At 40.1% G+C, this 15,167-nt stretch overlaps 1 protein-coding gene and 1 long non-coding RNA gene across 2 annotated transcripts in view; one reads left to right on the top strand and one right to left on the bottom strand.

Annotated features, from left to right (window-relative positions):
- LOC117228881 (L-lactate dehydrogenase) overlaps positions 1 to 15,167 on the bottom strand; it is a 356,327-nt gene that overhangs the window by 62,177 nt on the left and 278,983 nt on the right. The gene's annotated exons all lie outside the window — the stretch shown is intronic.
- On the top strand, positions 9,714 to 10,064 carry LOC117228882 (uncharacterized). Its single transcript, XR_004492396.2, has 2 exons — positions 9,714 to 9,872; positions 9,943 to 10,064. It is a non-coding gene; the product is annotated as an uncharacterized LOC117228882 (long non-coding RNA).

Below are 15,167 nucleotides of genomic sequence, written 5' to 3'. Positions count from 1 at the left end.
TTATCGCTGAACCTGGTATATACCGGTGAAAATCATCCGTGTCCGACGTTCTTTTCTCTCTTAACACTTTATCGTCCGGTCGTGGTTGAGGCTGCCACTCAATAAGGACTGGCTTAGTCGCGCGCGCATTTGCTCCCAATACCGGCTAAATTTTCGCTATTCATTGTGTTGTGCTTATTCCATTAAAAATAATAATAAATAATAATAATTATTATAATTATAATTCATAAGGATATGGGGAGGTCAGCATACAGGAGGTCAGCTACTAACAAAACAGTAAAGAAGCGAAAACCGTCGATAGCTAAAAGTCGATTAATAGGCTATCGGTCGATAAGCATTGGCAATCGAAAAGCCGATTAATAGGCTAGCGATCGATAAACATTGGCAATCGAAAAGCCGATAAATAGGCTAGCGGTCGATAAAGTGTTAAAATTGTTCTAGATACAAAGACACGTTTACAGAAAATAATTCGGTAAATGTTGATTCTAGCAGGGGGGCAGTGGAATCGTTTACCGTGTACCAATTGCTGCGACTATGGTTTGTTCTCGGGCACAATTAACTTCGTTCGGGGTGTTCCGTAATTATGTTAACATCCGGAAAAAGGTGATTCCCGAAGTAACTTTTTCCTTGGCGAAAATGCGAATTGCGGCTTTGTTTACGAGTTATTAACGGAAAACACTGACCAATGAGAGGCGAGGTCGGAAATCGAAGATTCTGTTTCTTGAATTCGTTGCAAAGTAGAGATTTCAGCCTTTGAAACGAGTCCAAGTTGATCGTTGTCCAATTTTATTTCACCAAATTACAGCTGGTTCGCGGTCGACGATTTCTCACCGATGATTTTTCATTCAAGTTTATAAATGTACATTGTAAAGCTCGGCGAAAATTTTTCCCTCGAAACTTCGATTTGTCCAAAGGATCCACGGTCCAATCATAATAACTCCTCGCAATTTATTTTTCGACTCTTCGGACACCTTCTCTCGGCAAACATTGTATCGCGCGAGCAGCCTAAACGTGTTCGGAGCGAAGACAGCCGTGAGTTTCTATCGTAATTAGAAAATCAGCAGGGGATTAATAGACAAATTAGTTAAAGCAGCGAGCCGTTCGCGGACGGGATAATACTGACGCGCGTTCGAGACTCCGTAGACATTCCGCGCCGTAAACTAATCAGAATCGATTTTAATTACGACGACGTCTATGGTTCCTTATAATCGTATTCCCATGATAGCCAGCCGCTGAGTTATCGGACGTTTATGGTCGTGTCCGTTATACGATTTTACACTAGGAACGAACGCTAATAACAAATATGGTGCTAAAGGTGGCCGGTGTCGTTACCGACTATCCATAACCGACGGCTCTACGCTCGCATCTCGCGGTCCCCGTGCGCACGTGGTCGATGGAAAATGCATGCCGCGAAGGGAATCGACTAATCGATACGTCCCGACGTGTGACAAACTGATCACCCGTCGCTGGATACGTAGAATTATTTATAAATCGACGATGAGTCCGCCAAACGCGATGGCGCGAATGTCCGGAACGTCTAACTTAACCCCTTTTACGACTATGAACTCGCGTCCCAGTGAATTCTATGAACTGTGGTGTTAGAACGTCGATTTCAGCTTATTATATATACGACAGGATATATTAATTCATGTGAAAGCACAAAAGAATGTAAACAACATTTATCAATGAAGAATAACCGACTCGATAACGATTTCAACAAAGCGGCGGTATTCAATCTTAACCACTTGACATACGAATAAAATGTGCATCGACGCGTCCGAAGAATACTATTTAATTTGGCTCAACTGGACACTCATGTACAAGCTCAGAAACAGGGCCTTTTCTTTTTAAAGTTACATTGCTATATAACATTCAATAGGGTTGAAGTATAGTGTTAGTGTACAACAATTATAAGTAATAGTATAAAATAATAATTTAATAATTTTGTAATGTGTGATACATCTCAAAGCATTTAGTAATATGTAGCGGAACGAGGCATATTTTACACTGCCAAGTTGTTTCACTTCTTATATTATGTTTTACGCAAACATGGCATCTTTTTGCAGGATGTTGCTTTTTATTTGTCGCGGGTATATGTTCAGGAAAATGTGTCCAATATTTTGCTTGTAACCGAGTTGGGCATTCACTTTGCGACCGTCTGCCGCGTGTCGGTTAGTCCGGCAGGGACAAATTACAAAGCATGTCTTCTGCAATATTCAATCGAAAATTCACAATCGATTGTTTTTGTGAAGTAGGCAATTTGGAATATAAAACATAAGCATTATAAATAGCTACATCAAACATATAAAAAAATATTCTTTTATATCCTTTTGCACATTTTCTCATGAGGGGGAAACATGCAAGAGATTGGTCCTGCTTGTCTACACCTCCCATTCCACGATTATACTCCAGAACACAGGTCGGTTTTATTTGTCGATGCAATTTTGTTTATCGGTACTGTTAGGAGGGGGAAAGCATCTCCAACAGTCTAAACAAAACAGCATCAATGCACGACCGAAACAATTAAAGAATCTAATAATGAAATGCACGGCGTTCGCCGAATACAGTCCTTGACGTCTTGGAGACGTCAAAGTCTACAATGGCACATGAAGTAAATGACGTCTCCCAGACGTCATTGTATGTCAAGTGGTTAATGCATACTCGGATAGCACAAAGACGTCTTGTTTCAGATGTTAAGAGGATGTCAAATTTGGGTCCTTAAGACGTCTTAAAGACGTCCCGAATTGGACGTCCTTTTAACGTCTGGAATAAGATATCTTAAAGATGTCCATCTTAGGGCGTACGCCCTTCGGACCTAAAATGGACGTAAAATTCTGGGTCGTATAGACACGAAACACTATAGAAGAAAAAATTAAAGGATAAATTAAAACTTCATTCATTGAGATTATAGTTTGCAAAGTTTTGTACTTTAGTGTACATCCGAGAACGAGAGATTCATCGAGGACCATTTACTGGATAGCTAGAGCCACCTACGAACCGGGTGCAGTTAGAACATAATTGACAATTTGAAAACCGGGTCAATTCTGACTGCGTATTATGGACTCAAGAATTCAGAACACATTCGAACGCGATCCCAACATACAACAACGTAAAATACAGGGTGTCCCAAAAATGTCTCGCAATCCGGAAATGGCGGGTTCCTCGGATCATTTGTAGCAACTTCTTCCTTTAAAAAAATTTTCTCCGAGGCGCCGTTAACGAGTTATTAACAAAAAACAGTAACCAATAAGAATCGAGTACGGCTGACGCGAGGCGGCCCAGCCAACCAGCGCACGAAGCCTAGTTCCGCTCATTGGCTCGATCGCCTCGCGCCAGCCGAGCCTGCCTCTCAATTCTAATTTCTGGACCACGGTGCAGTTATCAACGCGTCATAAGCCCGACTTCGTTGTATACATTGGTACATGCGAGTCGATATCCTTGCAACGTCAGGCTTTAACACTTTATCGTCCGGTCGTGGTTGAGGCTGCCACTCAGTAAGGACTGGCTTAGTCGCGCGCGCATTTGCTCCCAGTACCGGCTAAATTTTCGCTATTCATTGTGTTGTGCTTATTCCTTTAAAAATAATAATAAATAATAATAATTATTATAATTATAATTCATAAGGATATGGGGAGGTCAGCATGCAGGAGGTCAGCTACTAACAAAACAGTAAAGAAGCGAAAACCGTCGATAGCTAAAAGTCGATTAATAGGCTATCGGTCGATAAGCATTGGCAATCGAAAAGCCGATTGATAGGCTAGCGATCGATAAACATTGGCAATCGAAAAGCCGATAAATAGGCTAGCGGTCGATAAAGTGTTAACAACAAGCTCTCGCATTCCGAGCAACAGAACGAACACAGACCAAAAAATCCCATCGCAAACTACCCACGACAAGCTAACAACCATCATCCAAATCTCTTGATCACCGGAGAGCAGTCGTAAAACTGGGACACAGTGGTCCGGATCGCGATTTACGCAGCATTTAGGGAACAGACAGATGCGGGCCCTTGGGTGCCATTCTTCCAGAGCGTTTCGGCGAATCGTGGCCCGAAAATTTACGCGGACAGGTGAGCGTCGCGGGTCCATCTCCTCGCCGGTGTTTCTCGCAACGTACGAGCTCGGTCCGCGGATAACTCATAAAGCAGGCTCGTCGTTTAATTCATCGTGGCCCTTTGGGCTCGCCGACTCTTCGCCGCTTGGCCGAGAAGGAACGAGACCGGGCGACCGTCGTTCTCCTAGGGTCGTCTACGTCGGCGAGCAACGACATTTTCGAAATGTGTCGGCACTTGTCCTTTTTGTAGCGGCGAAAGTACGAGCTCGGGCCCCGAAGAGGAGGGCAGAGCCGCGCTGCCGTAGGGCTTCCCGGGCACGCAACGATCGTCGCGCACGTTTCCTACGTAGAGGGACACAACGGGGACCGTGCACCTGCAGCCCAACATGGGAATCCCTGGAATTCCTCGATCAACCGGCCACGTTCTTCGGTACGATAGATGCAAAGCGAGCCTTGTCGTCGATAAACGACAACGTCCCGCGCCCGTGAAAGACGCCGGGCTGTTTAATTTATACGGAATAGGACGCACGAGGAGGCAGTCGCGGGACCACGGACGACGATTACGAATCGAAATTTATCGACCACGGGCCCTTATGATGTCCCACGGGATCGTTAGCGGCGCCCGGCCATGGGAAATTTTGATCAACGCCCGTCGGTCTCTCTGCACGGTTTTTCTTCGGCTAGAGCGGTTGCCACGGATCTTCCTGTGAATTTTGCTGGGAAACATGGTATATTTTTGCTGGGAACATGGTGTATTTTTCTGTCAATTTTTGCTGGGAACATGGTGTATTTTTCTGTGAATTTTTGCTGGGAAACATGGTGTATTTTTCTGTGAATTTGAATTTTTGCTATACACGAGTTATTTTATTTTAAATTATTTTTATATTAATTAAATAATTTAAATCCTAATAAGTTATTTTATTATATAAATATTATATTTCAATTAAAATTCATAGTAATTAAATTATTATTGTAATAAAAATACCTAATAAATTATAATCCTAACGTTATATTTTAAATTATTTTTATATTAATTAAATAATTTAAATCCTAATTAAGTTATTTTATTATATAAATATTATATTTAAATTAAAATTCATAGTAATTAAATTATTATTGTAATAAAGATACCTAATAAATTATAATCCTAACGTTATATTTTAAATTATTTTTATATTAATTAAATAATTTAAATCCTAATTAAGTTATTTTATTATATAAATATTATATTTAAATTAAAATTCATAGTAATTAAATTATTATTGTAATAGAAATACCTAATAAATTATAATCCTAACGTTATATTTTAAATTATTTTTATATTAATTAAATAATTTAAATCCTAATTAAGTTATTTTATTATATAAATATTATATTTAAATTAAAATTCATAGTAATTAAATAATTTAAATCCTAATAAGTTATTTTATTATATAAATATTATATTTAAATTAAAATTCATAGTAATTAAATTATTATTGTAATAAAAATACCTAATAAATTATAATCCTAACGTTATATTTTAAATTATTTTTATATTAATTAAATAATTTAAATCCTAATTAAGTTATTTTATTATATAAATATTATATTTAAATTAAAATTCATAGTAATTAAATTATTATTGTAATAGAAATACCTAATAAATTATAATCCTAACGTTATATTTTAAATTATTTTTATATTAATTAAATAATTTAAATCCTAATTAAGTTATTTTATTATATAAATATTATATTTAAATTAAAATTCATAGTAATTAAATAATTTAAATCCTAATAAGTTATTTTATTATATAAATATTATATTTAAATTAAAATTCATAGTAATTAAATTATTATTGTAATAAAAATACCTAATAAATTATAATACTAACGATATATTTTAAATTATTTTTAAAATCACGAGTGAAAGATTCTTGCGCTACTCATTTCCCATCCGACTCTTTACTATGGGTGAAAGGTTTTAAATCGCTACGAATTTTAAGGAAATCAGTTTTACGGTACTCCGAACTCCCTTGTATCGTATCTTCAATTTGGGGGGGGGGGTGAAATGTGCAGTCGATGTATTAAGAACAGTTTTATGTTTCCAACATCACAAGCAATGTTGAATATTAAATTAAATATGGATCGCCGCTAGACTAGATAGAATATTTCTTATCGAACGTTGGAAACGAAGCAATAGAATTTTATCACGATCCGAATGAATAATCTTCACGGGTCTGGCACGACATCGCAGGGATCGGAAGGGAAAGCCCGAACGCGCGAAGTGGACGGGTAGGTTCGTGACTGTAATTCGAGTTTTGTAGTTTTCTTCTCTGAAACAAGCAACTTTCGCGGCGAGCTACAGTTCCCATACGTATCGGGATCCCGTTGGGAAACTGTGAAGGTAGAACGTGCACCTGCGACCCGCTACGAACCCTCCACGGGATTCCATCGGTGACAAACGGCTTAGCGTGAGTGTAGCGTCGCGGTGTAACTTATAATTGCCCTTCCGGAAACAAGACGCGTGGAAATCGTCTGAACCGGGTCGAGTACTTTCCATTAATACCGGTATCGGCAGCTTTACGTAGTCCAAGAACGTGTACAGTAATTTCTCCCTAATTTGTGCTGAAATTGCGTACAATTTAGGAAGAGGAGATACGATTATTCTAGCTTCGGTGCTCGGTTTTTATATTTGTTGAGAATCGGTAACCATAAAAACGAGACGCAAGGCTCGAATAATCGTATCTCCTGTTCTCAAATTGTCCATTTTTGTGCGCAATCCGAGCGTCAATTAGAGAGAATTTATCGCATTTTTAATACAATTGTTTCACGAAGCATCCCATCTAAGATATTACAGTGAAATGCAGTCATTTCTCTTTAATTCCCGCTTAGATTGCGAACAAAATTGGACAATTTGGGAAGAGGTGACACGATTATTCGAGTCCCGCGGCTCGTTTTTATAGTTACCGATTGTCAATAACGAGAGTCAAGGCTCCAATAATCGTATCTGCTCTTTCCAAATTGTTCATTTTTGTGCGCAATCCGAGCGCGAATTAGGAAGAAATCACCGTATCGGGTATAAACGCTTCATTGTATCAAGTCTACCTGGAATTTCTCTCCGATAATGTTATCTCAAGTCGTAACATGCATGAACGCGTTCGTTAAAAACATATACGTCTGCCTAATTTTAACGTTGTATTTCTGCATATGCGATCTTCTAAATTTGTTGAGATATATAATGTTTTCATCGTTACAGTATTAAATGAGATTTGCTCGTGTAAAGGTATACGTATACGTATATTAATGAGCATGAACAGGTGCACTGCTTCGAATTTACAAATTACCATCGAGCTAGGACGAGATCACTGGAAACGATGAAAACTAAATTGTCTAGTAAATATCAATAAATGTGTCGAGAAAATGTACGATCTTCTTTTCATCCAGAAACGGATCAATTTTTCCAGTACCTGAAATACAGTTCTAAAATTAACATTATTCAATCAATCTTCCAAGTTCCATGTTGAACCGTATTCTAAGCAAGCCGTTGCCTTCGGCAAGCAGAAATTCCCTAATTGAATATGAAATAAATGATCGTTATGCAGCAAATGTTCCTAAATGCCTTACAAACGGCTTGCACCGAATCGAATTCGAAAGACGATTGACAGAAAAATGTGACAGGCGTCAAAACAGGCTTCGAATCGACGACGAGAACGTAGGAGCACCCTGACCAAGAAGACATTGTCTTCGGAGCTTCCTGGTACCCTTTTGTGTATGTAAATGCCATAAAATGTCTCGGTTGAAGGGCTATCGCGAACTCAGATCATCACGCGATCCTGCAGGGCTCGGGTCACCGATGTCGTCCATAAATCATTACCTGGAAAGAATCTCCAATCAGCTCCCGGTGGTAGCCGCTCCGGCGAACGTAACACAGTCGCTGGCAGACCGCGCCGACCCGATAAAGGATCCCCTTTTTCGTGTATTCAATTTCACGTGTGTGTCTTCCAGGGTGACCCATATCAATATCTGATGGGACCCGAGTCCGATGCTCCAAGACAAATGATCGGCCGCGCTCCTCGTTTAAGGACTCTTGATCGAACACGTCCGAGCCGGCGCGCTGCTCCGCGCGCCGCGGCGTTTCCGTTCGGTCGACCACCGTGCAGAACAAGCAGCCGTTTCTCCACGCTCGTGGAAATACGGTCCGGTTGGAATTCCGGAGATAAGATAAAATACGGGCGCGGATAATCTAACACGCTCCTTCTCGTATTCCGATGGTTTAATTTCTCCGTTGTCGCGAGCGGTACACGCTCGATCACGCTGGTTCCGGTTACTCGCTCAGCGTACCCGTACAGGCGGCTTCGGAACACGTGGGAAACCCGAGTTTTCCACAGGTTGGTGACGCCTCGCGTGAATCACCAAGCGGAGAAACAACGAGCAAATTGGTGGCGGTTTGTGCGTCTTCGGCGTACTTGTAATTATTCAGAAGTTCGGGTCAAAATACAGTAATTTCTGCCTAATTCACGCTCAGATCGCGCACGAAAATGATTGTTGACAATCGGTAACTATAATGACGAGCCGCAAGGCTCTAGTAAACGAATCTCCTCTTTCCAAATTGTCCATTTTTGTGCGCGAAAGGGTTTAGGTCGTGAGACGTTCAGATATAAAATGAACGTAAAATGGGGGCTTTTAATTTGTAAGGTTCATAGTATTATTTAACTTAAAATCTTCGTACACGTAATATGTATGTTCATTCTCATACTTATTCAATTTACGATTATTCAGATTGGAAAGAAACATTTATGAGTCACTTTTATTCGATATATGAGTTAATTGCGGCAAATATTACACTGACACTCGTCCAAAATCAGAATAAATGTGTTATTTTTACTTTTTTATAAACTGCTATTTTAATATTTATATTTCTATGTTATATACAATCTCATTTCAGCAAAGTCTCTAGAACGCGATAACCCTTAAAAACACAAAAACATTATACTACCATGTTGTCAGTTATCAATATTTTTTAATTTACTAAAACGCAGAATCCTTGAATATCTGGATTTCAAAATAAATGGATTTAGATCACTTTCAAAATAAACGGTTCAATTAATTCCCATCCGTTTCTCTAATTTCTACAGCCTAATTTATTTTTTGATATCAAATTGGCACAACGGCAGAAAGTTAATAAGATGGAGCGACGATAAATACGGGACATGCATTTAAAATTAAGATTTTTCCAGATCACATTCATCTTTTTACACTCCAAATTAATACATTCGTAGATTATACGAATCATCTTAAATCCTGCACGAGTTCCGTATGAATTTTTATTCCCATAAAATCTTATTCGAATAAAATCCTAATCGGACAAATTCCTATCTTATAAATAAACTTTTATTCGATGCAACATTTTTATCGCCGGACTGCGTAACTTTACGAGAGTTCGCGCTTATCCTTGACGATACCGAATGCAACATTGACCAATTGCTTTGCGATATTCCGTTCCGAAAGTATCAAAAACGTGTCGAGTTCCACGACATACTAAACTTTACACGCCGACGAGCGTGACGCTCGCAGTACAGAAAATCGTGTTTTCCGTTTTATGCTGACATTAATGTACCGTTAATGTTCGCATTATCAATGGTGCTGCATTTTATTGCATTTTCGAGCGGAATAAATAACCGGAGCAAGCGTTACAGTGCTACAGTACGAATCGTACCAGCAGCAACAAGCATCATGGAGGCTTTCAAGCTTATGTTCAACATCGTCGCCCTTATGGTGGTCTCGTTCATATCTTTCGGCTACGCAGAGCCCGAGGCTGATCCTTCTCCGGATGCGGTAAGTATATTTCTCGCATACTTTTCATACCGAGTCTAGCGTACGCTCATTCCGTGAATACATTGTCCAGGATGCCGATGCTGATCCAATAGAATGGTTGAAGCTAGGAAAGAAGATCATGGGTGCATTCGGATGATTCGATTGTTCGACAAATGATCCTGATCGAAATAAACGATACTTCATGAAGTGAAATATCTGCGTTGTCTACTGAATGTTTCGGACCTATCCCCAATTTTGTTTAACGCGTTCGTCGGCAGACTAGCATGCACATCCGGAACATCGCAACCGGATCCGAACGTGTTATCGAAACACGGAAACGTACAAATCATTCTAATATTTTTCCTTCGCCCGACCGAAATCGACGTAAATACCGACGCGACAGTACGTAAAGGGCCGTGCAGCCAATAATTATAACTAAAAGTGAAATTCTTAAATTCTTTTAAACTCTTTACTATTTTTTTTTTAAATTCTTAATACTCAATTTTGTCATAAATGCGTGAAATCCCCTGCCCAATAAAATAAATATTAAATAATATTATTATTATATTATATATTAATATTGTATAATAATTATATTATTATTATTATATATATATAATAATAATAATAATAATAATAATATATATATATATATACATATATAGGATGTCCCAAAAATGTCTCGCAATCTGGAAATGGTGGGTTCCTCGAATCATTTGAAGCAACTTCTTGCTTTACAAAAATTTTCTCCGAGGCACCGTTAACGAGTTATTAACGAAAAACGGTGACCAATAAGAATCGAGTACGGCTGACGCGAGGCGGCCCAGCCAACCAGCGCACGAAGCCCAGTTCCGCTCATTGGCTCGGCCGCCTCGCGCCAGCTGAGCTGGGATTCGACCGCTCGACCGCTGGCGCCGTTGATCTCGCCTCTCATTAGTCACTGTTTTTCGTTAATAACTTGTTAACGGTGCCTCGAAGAAAATTTTTGTAAAAGAAAAAGTTGCTTAAAATGACCTGAGGAACCCGCCACTTTTGGATTGCGAGACATTTTTGGGACACCCTGTATATATTATATATATTATTATATATATAATTAGATATTAAATAATAAAAGAAATATTTTCATGCTCGAAAACTTTTTGACTACTCTCCCACCTTATTTATCCCTTGCCCCACAACACTCCAGCTTGTTTTTAAGTCAAGTTCGATGCCCCAGTCTCTGAAGTCTATCGAAACGTCTCTCAGAAGGTATGCGATCTCCTCGAAAAAATAACCCAACGTTCCCACTAAGCTCGCGGCGCCTTAGCCGACGATTACTTCCTCGGGCTATCGATCAAAGATCGAGCGCGAGCAATTTCCAATGAATCATGGTCGTTTCTTGTCCTCTTTCTGGCCTGCCTGTGGCATGAGTGCCGCGCGATTTCTTCGCGGTTTGCACTCTCTTCGGTAACTGATTACAGTAACTCTAGAAATGAGGGGTTCCTGGGGTCATTCGAAGTAACTTTTTCCTTAGCAAAAATGCAATCCGCGGCTTCGTTTACGAGTTATTAACGAAAAACAGTGACCAGTAAGAGGCGAACTCGACTGGCAACGCGGGGCGCACGATCGCGCCGAGCCAACGATCGCGCGAAGCCCAAGTCCCGCTCATTGGCCCGGCTGTCTCGCGCCAGCTGATCTCGCCTCTCATTGGTCACTGTTTTCCGCGAATAATTCGCAAACAAAGCCGCGGATTGCATTTTCGCTAAGGAAGAAGTTACTTCAAATGATCTCAGGACCCCCCCCTCCTCCCCACTTCCGGATTGCGAGACTTTTTTGTGACATCTTGTATACTATACAAATGTTATGCGATCATATATGCAGAAGGATCGGCACCTCGTAAACGTGCGAGGGTTCTTATTATGAAACGTCCTGTAGTCGCGGGAGAAAGAGAGCAAGAGAGAGCAAAGCCACGTTATCAGAAATGAATCGGGAATGCGTATCGGCGAGTGTTCCGTCGTCGAAGAAGGAATTCTGCGGGACGGAGACGCATGTGGGAGTGAAAACGGCCGATTGCGAAACGGAACAGGACGAAACGAAACGAAACGAAACGAAACGATACGATACGATACGATACGACATTAGAGTTGTCGCATCGCCGGGGGAACGTTTAAGCGAGGTGGCAACGTGTCCGCCTCTTAACTGATATCCGATACCGGCTTCTGCGAACGTACTCGCGCCGCTCGCCAGAAAGAAAGTCAGGTGTTTAACTTGAAGTAGCCGAGGTAACTGTCTCGTTGGATCGCGGAACGCCGATGATCCACCGATTACCGACCGGCCGAATGCCTCCTGTATCGGCTCCTATTCATTTTTTATCTGGAAAGTGTAACTGAAAGGAACCACTTGCCCCTGATCGTTATCGGACAGATGCCGACGCTCCGCCGTGCGATATCCCGGCCGCGATACCTGCCTGGTTTTATATCGGGAGAACGAGCACCGGACTCCATCAAGAGTCGGTACCGCCTTTCAAACAGAACGTGGATGACTGTTTGAAAGAAGAAGTGGGCCTCCGAACAACTCGATGGAAACTCGGCGTTCTTGTAATAATATCGATGCGAAGCCAACGCTGTTTCGTTAGACTTTTAAAACTCGACGTTTTGCCCTAGAAAATCGTGAAATTCGAGAAAGTATAACCAGTAAATTTTTCTGTCTTGACATTTTTGCCACGGTTACGCCAAGCTTATGTCAACATTATTTTGAACTACAATTTCAGTTTGAATTTCCAGGGTTGTGTTAAAGTTACGTCAGGGTTATGTCAAGGTTATGTCAACGATATTTTGAACGTCACTTTCAATTTGTATTTTCGGGGTTGTGTAGAAGTGATATCAGGAATATGTCAGGCTTGTGTCGCGGTTATGTTAAGGTTATGTCAACAATATTTTGAACATCACTTTCAATTTGTATTTTCGGGGTTGTGTAGAAGTGATATCAGGAATATGTCAGGCTTGTGTCGCGGTTATGTTAAGGTTATGTCAACAATATTTTGAACGTCACTTTCAATTTGTATTTTCGGGGTTGTGTAGAAGTGATATCAGGAATATGTCAGGCTTGTGTCGCGGTTATGTTAAGGTTATGTCAACAATATTTTGAACATCACTTTCAATTTGTATTTTCGGGGTTGTGTTAACTGGTTAGGTACGGCTGAATTCTGCACGAGGCTATTTCACTGGACGGCAGTGTCTGATGTGTACTGTACAGTGTCTGATACTGTATATACAGGGTGTCCCAAAAATGGCTCGCAGTCCGGAAGTGGCGGGTTTCTCAGGCCATTTGAAGCAACTTTTTCCTGTACAAACATTTTCTCTGTGGCACCGTTGACGAGTTATTAACGAAAAACAGTGACCAATGGGAGGTGAGATATGCTGGTGCAAGGCGGCCGAGCCTTGCTGGGTTTCGATGGCTCGTTGGCTCGGTCGCCACGCGCCAGCTAAGTTCGCGTGAGTCAACGGCGCCAGCGGTTTTTTTTTTTTTTTTTTTTTTAAAGTAAGTTTATTTATCTCGTTACAGTCATAATATACACAGCATAATCCTACTTAAAAATACTGTTAACATTAATAATAAAAATTTATTTATAGCTAATAGTTATCAACTAGGATAAACTCTATAGCTATCTGTAATAATATAATATGATTTAGGCACGTTCTTAGGGTGAGAGATTTAAATGTTATCAGTCTTATATCGATAGTTGTTGGTGAAAGAAAAGGAGAGTCTTAGAAAAACTTTTACCATCTATCTTAAATATGACTTAGGCTACTTAAAAAATAAATAAATAAATAAATAGGGTAGTAGGTGTGGGGTGAGGAGTTGGGATGGGTGGGTTAGGGTTCGGAGGATCTAATTACAAGGGAACTTAAAACTAATGTTGCTGTTAAGCATTTAGCGCTATGTAGTAATTGTGTACGGGTTTTAAGACAATCACTGGTAACTAATGACCTTTGTTTTATCGGAACTTAGTCTATTTTATCACTTTTTGCGGGTTCTTCTGCGTAGTTCGTCAATGTGCCTGGCGTCGTTAGCTAGCCAGGGGTAATCTTTGTTTAGTCTATCGCTGTCCATTTTGTCCTTGATAGAAAGTGCTGTTGAGTAGGACGGCGCCAGCGGTCGAGGGGTCGAATCCCAGTTGCGCCAATTAGCCACGAGTTTCATTTTCGCTAAGAAAAAAGTTACTTCAAATGATCCCAGAAACTTCTCATTTCCGGTTTGCGAGACATTTTTAGGACACCCTGTATATTTGTTACTATTTTAACGATATCTACAAATTTTTACAATGAGAAGTAGTCAAAATTGATAATACATTAACAATTTTTACTACGGAGCCTCGTACGCAGTCGCGTATCAAAATGAGCTCAGCTGGCGCGAGGCGATCGAATCAATGAGTGGAACTGGGCTTCGTGCGCTGGTTGGCTGGACCGTCTCGCATCAGCCGCACACGATTCTTATTGGTCACCGTTTTTCGTTAATAACTCGTTAACGGTGCCTCGGAGAAAATTTTTGTAAAGCAAGAAGTTGCTTCAAATGATCCGAGGAACCCGCCATTTCCGGATTGAGAGACATTTTTGGGACACCCTGTAGATTGTTGTAAATCGATGTGAAGACAAAAGAAGTGTGAAACAATGCATATGAAGACGATTATTTGATTCAAACGATGAGCGAGTGAGCTACTAGAGCAAGCCACTATAGCGGCGCGTCGTCCAGAGAGATGACATCCGCGAAAGCCACTATAGTGGCGCGTCATGCCTAAACGGTTAAAGTTATATGAGGAATATGTCAGGCTTATGTCACGGTTATGTCAAGGTTATGTCAACAATATTTTAAACTTGAATTTCAATTTGAATTTTCACGGTTGTGTTAACCCGAGAAAGATAACCTACGTCGCAGAGGCGCCTGCGAAGACTGTTGATTTTTGTTAATTTTTCATAGAGGTCTAATGATTTAAGTTTAAAATTACTTAAAATATAAAAAAATATAATATAAATGCATTTTATTTTTACAATAATGCTAAACCTTTAAAATGACTAGATTAACTTAAATAAATATCCATTGTTAGTATAAAATTGACGCCTTAGAAAAGCATGCGCCTCTGAAGCGTATGGTTATCTTTTACGTACGTTGTCATATGGTTATCTTTCTAGGGTTAAAGTTGTATCAGGGATATGTCAGGCTTATGTCACGGTTATGTCAACAATATTTTGAATGTCAGCATCAATTTGAATTTGAATTTCAATTCTCAGGGTTGCGCTAAAGTTATGTCAGGTTATGTCAAGGTAATGTCAAGGTTAT

Source organism: Megalopta genalis, chromosome 1, assembly GCF_051020955.1.
Source record: "Megalopta genalis isolate 19385.01 chromosome 1, iyMegGena1_principal, whole genome shotgun sequence".
NCBI classification, from domain to species: domain Eukaryota; kingdom Metazoa; phylum Arthropoda; class Insecta; order Hymenoptera; family Halictidae; genus Megalopta; species Megalopta genalis.
This window is presented reverse-complemented; position numbering and strand designations above follow the sequence as displayed.